This window comes from Pongo abelii, chromosome 22, assembly GCF_028885655.2.
Source record: "Pongo abelii isolate AG06213 chromosome 22, NHGRI_mPonAbe1-v2.0_pri, whole genome shotgun sequence".
Lineage (NCBI taxonomy): Eukaryota > Metazoa > Chordata > Mammalia > Primates > Hominidae > Pongo > Pongo abelii.
Genome location: NC_072007.2, coordinates 21,513,971 through 21,525,235, shown reverse-complemented (window position 1 = coordinate 21,525,235; position 11,265 = coordinate 21,513,971).

Below are 11,265 nucleotides of genomic sequence, written 5' to 3'. Positions count from 1 at the left end.
GCACTCATCACACAGAAGTTTCTCAGAATGATTCTGTCTAGTTTTTCGGTAAAGATATTCCTTTTCCCAGCATAGGCCTCAAAGCGCTCCAAATATCCACTTGCAGATTCTACAAAAAGAGTGTTTCAAAACTGCTCTTTCAAAAGAAACGTTTAACTCTGTGAGTTTAATGCACTCATCACACAGAAGTTTCTGAGAATGCTTCTGTCTAGTTTTTATGTGAAGATATTTCCTTTTCCAGCATTGGCCTCAAAGAGCTCCAAATATCCACTTGCAGACTCTACAAAAAGAGAGTTTTGAAACTCTTCTATCAAAAAGAAAGTTGAACTCTGTGAGTAGAATGCAGTCATCACAAACAAGATTCTGAGAATGCTTCTGTCTAGTTTTTATGTGAACATATTTCCTTTTCCAGCATAGGCCTCAAAGCGCACCAAATAAACAGTAGCAGATTCTACAAAAGGAGTGTTTCCAAACTGTTCTATGAAAAGGAACGCTCAAGTTGGTGAGTTGAATGCACTCATCACAGAGAAGTTTCTCAGAATGATTCTGTCTAGTTTTTCGGTGAAGATATTCCTTTTCCCAGCATAGGCCTCAAAGCGCTCCAAACATCCAATTGCAGATTCTTCAAAAAGAGTGTTTCAAAACTGCTCTTTCTAAAGAAACATTCAACTCTGTGAGTTGAATGCACTCATCACACAGAAGTTTCTGAGAATGCTTCTGTCTAGTTTTTAGTTGGAGATATTTCATATTCCAACATAAGCCTCAAAGCGCTCCAAATATCCACTTGCAGATTCTACAAACAGAGTGTTTAAAACTGCTCTTTCAAAGGTAACATTCAAGTCTGTGAGTTGAATGCACTCATCGCAAAGAAGTTTCTGAGAATGCTTCTGTCCAGTTGTTATGTGAAGATATTTCCTTTTCCAGCGTATGCCTCGAAGTGCTCCGAATAAAGACTTGCAGATTCTTCAAAAGGAGTGTTTCCAAACTTTTCTATGAAAAGGAACGCTCAGGTCTGTTAGTTGAATGCACTCATCACACAGAAGTTTCTCAGAATGATTCTGTCTAGTTTTCCGGTGAAGATATTCCTTTTCCCAGCATAGGCCTCAAAGTGCTCCAAATATCCACTTGCAGATTCTACAAAAAGAGTGTTTCAAAAATGCTCTTTCAAAAGAATCGTTCAACTCTGTGAGTTGAATGCACTCATCACACAGAAGTTCCTCAGAATGCTTCTGTCTAGTTTTTAGGTGAAGATATTTCATTTCCCAGCATAGACCTCAAAGCGCAGCAAGTATCCACTTGCAGATTCTATGAAGAGGGTGTTTCAAAGCTGCTCTTTCAAAAGCAAGGTTCAAGTCTGTGAGTTGAATGCACTCATCAGAAAGAAGTTTCTGAGAATGCTTCTGTCTAGTTCTTAGGTGAAGATATTTCCATTTCCAGCTTATGCCTGTAAAACGCTCCAAATAAACACTTGCAAATTCTACAAAAGGAATGTTGCAAAAGCGTTCTATCAAAAGGAACGTTCAAGTCTGTGAGATGAAATGCACTTATCACACAGAATTCTCCTAGAGTGCTTCTTTCTAATTTTTATGTGAAGGCATTTCCTTTTCCAGCATAGGCCTCAAAGCGCTCCAAATATCCACTTGCAGATTCTACAAAAAGAGTGTTTCAAAACTGTTCTATCAAAAGGAAGGTTCAACATTGTGAGTAGAATGCACTCATCACAAAGAAGTTTCTGAGAATGCTTCTGTCTAGTTTTTATGTGAAGATATTTCCTTTTCCAACATAGGCCTCAAAGTGCTCCAAATAAACACTTGCAGATACTACAAAAGGAGTGTTTCAAAACTGTTCTCTCAAAAGGAACGTTCAAGTCTGTGAGCTAAATGCACTCATCACACAGAAGTTTCTGAGAATTCTTCTGTCTAGTTTTTATGTGAGGATATTTCCTTTTCCAGCATAGGCCTCAAAACGCTCCAAATAACCACTTGCAGATTCTAGAAAAAGAGTGTTTCAAAACTGTTCAATCAAAAGGAAGGTTCAACTCTGTGAGTTGAATGCACTCATCACACAGAAGTTTCTGAGAATGCTTCTGTCTAGTTTTTATGTGAAGATATTTCCTTTTCCAGCATTGGCCTCAAAGAGCTCCAAATATCCACTTGCAGACTCTACAAAAAGAGAGTTTTGAAACTCTTCTATCAAAAAGAAAGTTGAACTCTGTGAGTAGAATGCAGTCATCACAAACAAGATTCTGAGAATGCTTCTCTCTAGTTTTTATGTGAACATATTTCCTTTTCCAGCATAGGCCCCAAAGCGCTCCAAATAAATACTTGCAGATTCTACAAAAGGAGTGTTTCCAAACTGTTCTAGGAAAAGGAACGCTCAAGTTGGTGAGTTGAATGCACTCATCACAGAGAAGTTTCTCAGAATGATTCTGTCTGGTTTTTCGGTGAAGATATTCCTTTTCCCAGCATAGGCCTCAAAGCGCTCCAAACATCCAATTGCAGATTCTACAAAAAGAGTGTTTCAAAACTGCTCTTTGAAAAGAATCATTCAACTCTGTGAGTTGAATGCACTCATCACACAGAAGTTTCTGAGAATGCTTCTGTCTAGCTTTTAGGTGAAGATACTTCATATCCCAGCATAAGCCCCAAAGTGCTCCAAATATCCACTTGCAGATTCTACATACAGAGTGTTTAAAACTGCTCTTTCAAAGGTAACATTCAAGTCTGTGAGTTGAATGCACTCATCACAAAGAAGTTTCTGAGAATGCTTCTGTCCAGTTGTTATGTGAAGATATTTCCTTTTCCAGCCTATGCCTCGAAGTGCTCCGAATAAAGACTTGCAGATTCTTCAAAAGGAGTGTTTCCAAACTGTTCTATGAAAAGGAACGCTCAGGTCTGTGAGTTGAATGCACTCATCACACAGAAGTTTCTCAGGATGATTCTGTCTAGTTTTTCGGTGAAGATATTCCTTTTCGCAGCATAGGCCTCAAAGCGCTCCAAATATCCACTTGCAGATTCTACAAAAAGAGTGTTTCAAAACTGCTCTTTCAAAAGAAACGTTCAACTCTGTGAGTTGAATGCACTCATCACACAGAAGTTTCTGAGAATGCTTCTGTCTAGTTTTTAGGCGAAGATATTTCATATCCCAGCGTAAGCCTCAAAGCGCTCCAAATATCCACTTGCAGATTCTACAAACAGTGTGTTTAAAACTGCTCTTTGAAAGGTAACATTCAAGTCTGTGAGTTGAACGCACTCATCGCAAAGAAGTTTCTGAGAATGCTTCTGTCTAGTTTTTATGTGAAGATATTTCCTTTCCCAACATAGGCCTCAAAGTGCTCCAAATAAACACTTGCAGATACTACAAAAGGAGTGTTTCGAAACTGTTCTCTCAAAAGAAATGTTCAAGTCTGTGAGTTGAATGCACTCATCACACAGAAGTTTCTGAGAATGCTTCTGTCTAGTTTTTATGTGAGGATATTTCCTTTTCCAGCATAGGCCTCAAAACGCTCCAAATAACCACTTGCAGATTCTACAAAAAGAGTGTTTCAAAACTGTTCAATCAAAAGGAAGGTTCAACTCTGTGAGTTGAATGCACTCATCACACAGACGTTTCTGAGAATGCTTCTGTCTAGTTTTTATGTGAAGATATTTCCTTTTCCAGCATTGGCCTCAAAGAGCTCCAAATATCCACTTGCAGACTCTACAAAAAGAGAGTTTTGAAACTCTTCTATCAAAAAGAAAGTTGAACTCTGTGAGTAGAATGCAGTCATCTCAAACAAGATTCTGAGAATGCTTCTGTCTAGTTTTTATGTGAACATATTTCCTTTTCCAGCATGGGCCTCAAAGCGCTCCAAATAAACACTTGCAGATTCTACAAAAGGAGTGTTTCCAAACTGTTCTATGAAAAGGAACGCTCAAGTTGGTGAGTTGAATGCACTCATCACAGAGAAGTTTCTCAGAATGATTCTGTCTAGTTTTTCGGTGAAGATATTAATTTTCCCAACATAGGCCTCAAAGCGCTCCAAACATCCAATTGCAGATTCTACAAAAAGAGTGTTTCAAAACTGCTCTTTCAAAAGAAACATTCAACTCTGTGAGTTGAATGCACTCATCACACAGAAGTTTCTGAGAATGCTTCTGTCTAGTTTTTAGGTGAAGATATTTCATATCCCAGCAAAAGCCTCAAAGTGCTCCAAATATCCACTTGCAGATTCTACAAACAGAGTGTTTAAAACTGCTCTTTCAAAGGTAACATTCAAGTCTGTGAGTTGAATGCACTCATCGCAAAGAAGTTTCTGAGGATGCTTCTGTCCAGTTGTTATGTGAAGATATTTCCTTTTCCAGCGTATGCCTCGAAGTGCTCCGAATAAAGACTTGCAGATTCTTCAAAAGGAGTGTTTCCAAACTGTTCTATGAAAAGGAACGCTCAGGTCTGTGAGTTGAATGCACTCATCACACAGAAGTTTCTCAGAATGATTCTGTCTAGTTTTTCGGTGAAGATATTCCTTTTCCCAGCATAGGCCTCAAAGTGCTCCAAATATCCACTTGCAGATTCTACAAAAAGAGTGTTTCAAAGCTGCTCTTTCAAAAGAAACGTTCAACTCTGTGAGTTGAATGCACTCATCACACAGAAGTTTCTGAGAATGCTTCTGTCTAGTTTTTAGGTGAAGATATTTCATATCCCAGCGTAAGCCTCAAAGCGCTCCAAATATCCACTTGCAGATTCTACAAACAGAGTGTTTAAAACTGCTCTTTGAAAGGTAACATTCAAGTCTGTGAGTTGAATGCACTCATCGCAAAGAAGTTTCTGAGAATGTTTCTGTCCAGTTTTTATGTGAAGATATTTCCTTTCCCAGCGTATGTCTGGAAGTGCCCCGAATAAAGACTTGCAGATTCTTCAAAAGGAGTGTTTCCAAACTGTTCTATGAAAAGGAACGCTCAGGCCTGTGAGTTGAATGCACTCATCACACAGAAGTTTCTCAGAATGATTCTGTCTAGTTTTTCGGTGAAGATATTCCTTTTCCCAGCATAGGCCTCAAAGCGCTCCAAATATCCACTTGCAGATTCTACAAAAAGAGTGTTTCAAAGCTGCTCTTTCAAAAGAAACGTTCAACTCTGTGAGTTGAATGCACTCATCACACAGAAGTTTCTGAGAATGCTTCTGTCTAGTTTTTAGGTGAAGATATTTCATATCCCAGCGTAAGCCTCAAAGCGCTCCAAATATCCACTTGCAGATTCTACAAAAAGAGTGTTTCAAAACTGTTCAATCAAAAGGAAGGTTCAACTCTGTGAGTTGAATGCACTCATCACACAGACGTTTCTGAGAATGCTTCTGTCTAGTTTTTATGTGAAGATATTTCCTTTTCCAGCATTGGCCTCAAAGAGCTCCAAATATCCACTTGCAGACTCTACAAAAAGAGAGTTTTGAAACTCTTCTATCAAAAAGAAAGTTGAACTCTGTGAGTAGAATGCAGTCATCACAAACAAGATTCTGAGAATGCTTCTGTCTAGTTTTTATGTGAACATATTTCCTTTTCCAGCATAGGCCTCAAAGCGCTCCAAATAAACAGGTGCAGATTCTACAAAAGGAGTGTTTCCAAACTGTTCTGTGAAAAGGAACGCTCAAGTTGGTGAGTTGAATCCACTCATCACAGAGAAGTTTCTCAGAATGATTCTGTCTAGTTTTTTGGTGAAGATATTCCTTTTCCCAGCATAGGCCTCAAAGCGCTCCAAACATCCAATCGCAGATTCTACAAAAAGAGAGTTTCAAAACTGCTCTTTCAAAAGAAACATTCAACTCTGTGAGTTGAATGCACTCATCACACAGAAGTTTCTGAGAATGCTTCTGTCTAGTTTTTAGGTGAGGATATTTCATATCCCAGCATAAGCCTCAAAGCGCTCCAAATATCCACTTGCAGATTCTACAAACAGAGTGTTTAAAACTACTCTTTCAAAGGTAACATTCAAGTCTGTGTGTTGAATGCACTCATCACAAAGAAGTTTCTGAGAATGCTTCTGTCCAGTTGTTATGTGAAGATATTTCCTTTTCCAGGTATGCCTCGAAGCGCTCCGAATAAAGACTTTCAGATTCTTCAAAAGGAGTGTTTCAAAACTGTTCTATCAAGAGGAACGTTCAATTCTGTGAGTTGAATGCACTCATCACACAGAAGTTCCTCAGAATGCTTCTGTCTAGTTTTTAGGTGAAGATATTTCATTTCCCAGCATAGACCTCAAAGCGCAGCAAGTATCCACTTGCAGATTCTATGAAGAGTGTTTCAAAGCTGCTCCTTCAAAAGCAAGGTTCAAGTCTGTGAGTTGAATGCACTCATCTGAAAGAAGTTTCTGAGAATGCTTCTGTCTAGTTCTTACGTGAAGATATTTCCTTTTCTAGCTTATGCCTGAAAGCGCTCCAAATAAACACTTGCAAATTCTACAAAAGGAGTGTTGCAAAAGCGTTCTATCAAAAGGAACGTTCAAGTCTATGAGATGAAATGCACTTATCACACAGAATTTTCCTAGAGTGCTTCTGTCTAATTTTTATGAGAAGGCATTTCCTTTTCCAGCATAGGCCTCAAAGCGCTCCAAATATCCACTTGCAGATTCTACAAAAAGAGTGTTACAAAACTGTTCCATCAAAAGGAAGGTTCAACATTGTGAGTAGAATGCACTCATCACAAAGAAGTTTCTGAGAATGCTTCTGTCTAGTTTTTAGGTGAAGATATTTCATATCCCAGCGTAACCCTCAAAGCGCTCCAAATATCCACTTGCATATTCTACAAACAGAGTGTTTAAAACTGCTCTTTGAAAGGTAACATTCAAGTCTGTGAGTTGAATGCACTCATCGCAAAGAAGTTTCTGAGAATGTTTCTGTCCAGTTTTTATGTGAAGATATTTCCTTTCCCAGCGTATGTCTCGAAGCGCTCCGAATAACGACTTTCAGATTCTTCAAAAGGAGTGTTTCAAAACTGTTCTATCAAGAGGAACGTTCAATTCTGTGAGTTGAATGCACTCATCACACAGAAGTTCCTCAGAATGCTTCTGTCTAGTTTTTAGGTGAAGATATTTCATTTCCCAGCATAGACCTCAAAGCGCTGCAAGTATCCACTTGCAGATTCTATGAAAAGAGTGTTTCAAAGCTGCTCTTTCCAAAGCAAGGCTCAAGTCTGTGAGTTGAATGCACTCATTAGAAAGAAGTTTCTGAGAATGCTTCTGTCTAGTTCTTAGGTGGAGATATTTCCTTTTCCAGCTTATGCCTGAAAGCGCTCCAAATAAACACTTGCAAATTCTACAAAAGGAGTGTTGCAAAAGCGTTCTATCAAAAGGAACGTTCAAGTCTGTGAGATGAAATGCACTTATCACACAGAATTTTCCTAGAGTGCTTCTGTCTAATTTTTATGTGAAGGCATTTCCTTTTCCAGCATAGGCCTCAAAGCGCTCCAAATATCCACTTGCAGATTCCACAAAAAGAGTGTTTCAAAACTGTTCTATCAAAAGGAAGGTTCAACATTGTGAGTAGAATGCACTCATCACCAAGAAGTTTCTGAGAATGCTTCTGTCTAGTTTTTATGTGAAGATATTTCCTTTCCCAACATAGGCCTCAAAGTGCTCTAAATAAACACTTGCAGATACTACAAAAGGAGTGTTTCGAAACTGTTCTCTCAAAAGGAACGTTCAAGTCTGTGAGTGGAATGCACTCATCACACAGAAGTTTCTGAGAATGCTTCTGTCAGGTTTTTATGTGAGGATATTTCCTTTTCCAGCATAGGCCTCAAAACGCTCCAAATAACCACTTGCAGATTCTACAAAAAGAGTGTTTCAAAACTGTTCAATCAAAAGGAAGGTTCAACTCTGTGTGTTGAATGCACTCATCACACAGACGTTTCTGAGAATGCTTCTGTCTAGTTTTTATGTGAAGATATTTCCTTTTCCAGCAATGGCCTCAAAGAGCTCCAAATATCCACTTGCAGACTCTACAAAAAGAGAGTTTTGAAACTCTTCTATCAAAAAGAAAGTTGAACTCTGTGAGTAGAATGCAGTCATCACAAACAAGATTCTGAGAATGCTTCTGTCTAGTTTTTATGTGAACATATTTCCTTTTCCAGCATAGGCCTCAAAGCGCTCCAAATAAACACTTGCAGATTCTACAAAAGGAGTGTTTCCAAACTGTTCTATGAAAAGGAACGCTCAAGTTGGTGAGTTGAATGCACTCATCACAGAGAAGTTTCTCAGAGTGATTCTGTCTAGTTTTTCAGTGAAGATATTCCTTTTCCCAGCATAGGCCTCAAAGCGCTCCAAACATCCAATTGCAGATTCTACAAAAAGAGTGTTTCAAAACTGCTCTTTCAAAAGAAACATTCAACTCTGTGAGTTGAATGCACTCATCACACAGAAGTTTCTGAGAATGCTTCTGTCTAGTTTTTAGGTGAAGATATTTCATATCCCAGCATAAGCCTCAAAGCGCTCCAAATATCCACTTGCAGATTCTACAAACAGAGTGTTTAAAACTGCTCTTTCAAAGGTAACATTCAAGTCTGTGAGTTGAATGCACTCATTGCAAAGAAGTTTCTGAGAATGCTTCTGTCCAGTTGTTATGTGAAGATATTTCCTTTTCCAGCGTATGCCTCGAAGTGCTCCGAATAAAGACTTGCAGATTCTTCAAAAGGAGTGTTTGCAAACTGTTCTATGAAAAGGAACGCTCAGGTCTGTGAGTTGAATGCACTCATCACACAGAAGTTTCTCAGAATGATTCTGTCTAGTTTTTCGGTGAAGATATTCCTTTTCCCAGCGTAGGCCTCAAAGCACTCCAAATATCCACTTGCAGATTCTACAAAAAGAGTGTTTCAAAACTGCTCTTTCAAAAGAAACGTTCAACTCTGTGAGTTGAATGCACTCATCACACAGAAGTTTCTGAGAATGCTTCTGTCTAGTTTTTAGGTGAAGATATTTCATATCCCAGCGTAAGCCTCAAAGCGCTCCAAATATCGACTTGCATATTCTACAAACAGAGTGTTTAAAACTGCTCTTTGAAAGGTAACATTCAAGTCTGTGAGTTGAATGCACTCATCACAAAGAATTTTCTGAGAATGTTTCTGTCCAGTTTTTATGTGAAGATATTTCCTTTCCCAGCGTATGTCTCGAAGCGCTCCGAATAAAGAGTTTCAGATTCTTCAAAAGGAGTGTTTCAAAACTGTTCTATCAAGAGGAACGTTCAATTCTGTGAGTTGAATGCACTCATCACACAGAAGTTCCTCAGAATGCTTCTGTCTAGTTTTTAGGTGAAGATATTTCATTTCCCAGCATAGACCTCAAAGCGCAGCAAGTATCCACTTGCAGATTCTATGAAAAGAGTGTTTCAAAGCTGCTCTTTCAAAAGCAAGGTTCAAGTCTGTGAGTTGAATGCACTCATCAGAAAGAAGTTTCTGAGAATGCTTCTGTTTAGTTCTTAGGTGAAGATATTTCCTTTTCCAGCTTATGCCTGAAAGCGCTCCAAATAAACACTTGCAAATTCAACAAAAGGAGTGTTGCAAAAGCGTTCTATGAAAAGGAACGTTCAAGTCTGTGAGATGAAATGCACTTACCACGCAAAATTTACCTAGAGTGCTTCTGTCTAATTTTTATGTGAAGGCATTTCCTTTTCCAGCATAGGCCTCAAAGCTCTCAAATATCCACTTGCAGATTCCACAAAAAGAGTGTTTCAAAACTGTTCTATCAAAAGGAAGGTTCAACATTGTGAGTAGAATGCACTCATCACAAAGAAGTTTCTGAGAATGCTTCTGTCTAGTTTTTATGTGAAGATATTTCCTTTTCCAACATAGGCCTCAAAGTGCTCCAAATAAACACTTGCAGATACTACAAAAGGAGTGTTTCGAAACTGTTCTCTCAAAAGAAACGTTCAAGGCTGTGAGTTGAATGCACTCATTACACAGAAGTTTCTGAGAATGCTTCTGTCTAGTATTTATGTGAGGATATTTCCTTTTCCAGCATAGGCCTCAAAACGCTCCAAATAACCACTTGCAGATTCTACAAAAAGAGTGTTTCAAAACTGTTCAATCAAAAGGAAGGTTCAACTCTGTGAGTTGAATGCACTCATCACACAGACGTTTCTGAGAATGCTTCTGTCTAGTTTTTATGTGAAGATATTTCCTTTTCCAGCATTGGCCTCAAAGAGCTCCAAATATCCACTTGCAGACTCTACAAAAAGAGAGTTTTGAAACTCTTCTATCAAAAAGAAAGTTGAACTCTGTGAGTAGAATGCAGTCATCACAAACAAGATTCTGAGAATGCTTCTGTGTAGTTTTTATGTGAACATATTTCCTTTTCCAGCATAGGCCTCAAAGCGCTCCAAATGAACACTTGCAGATTCTACAAAAAGAGTGTTTCCAAACTGTTCTATGAAAAGGAACGCTCAAGTTGGTGAGTTGAATGCACTCATCACAGAGAAGTTTCTCAGAATGATTCTGTCTAGTTTTCGGTGAAGATATTCCTTTTCCCAGCATAGGCCTCAAAGCGCTCCAAACATCCAATTGCAGATTCCACAAAAAGAGTGTTTCGAAACTGCTCTTTCAAAAGGAACATTCAACTCTGTGAGTTGAATGCACTCATCACACAGAAGTTTCTGAGAATGCTTCTGTCTAGTTTTTAGGTGAAGATATTTCATATCCCAGCATAAGCCTCAAAGCGCTCCAAATATCCACTTGCAGATTCTACAAACAGAGTGCTTAAAACTGCTCTTTCAAAGGTAACATTCAAGTCTGTGAGTTGAATGCACTCATCACAAAGAAGTTTCTGAGAATGTTTCTGTCCAGTTTTTATGTGAAGATATTTCTTTCCCAGCGTATGTCTCGAAGCGCTCCGAATAAAGACTTTCAGATTCTTCAAAAGGAGTGTTTCAAAACTGTTCTATCAAGAGGAATGTTCAGTTCTGTGAGTTGAATGCACTCATCACACAGAAGTTCCTCAGAATGCTTCTGTCTAGTTTTTAGGTGAAGATATTTCATTTCCCAGCATAGACCTCAAAGCGCAGCAAGTATCCACTTGCAGATTCTATGAAAAGAGTGTTTCAAAGCTGCTCTTTCAAAAGCAAGGTTCAAGTCTGTGAGTTGAATGCACTCATCAGAAAGAAGTTTCTGAGAATGCTTCTGTCTAGTTCTTAGGTGGAGATATTTCCTTTTCCAGCTTATGCCTGAAAGCGCTCCAAATAAACACTTGCAAATTCTACAAAAGGAGTGTTGCAAAAGCGTTCTATCAAAAGGAACGTTCAAGTCTG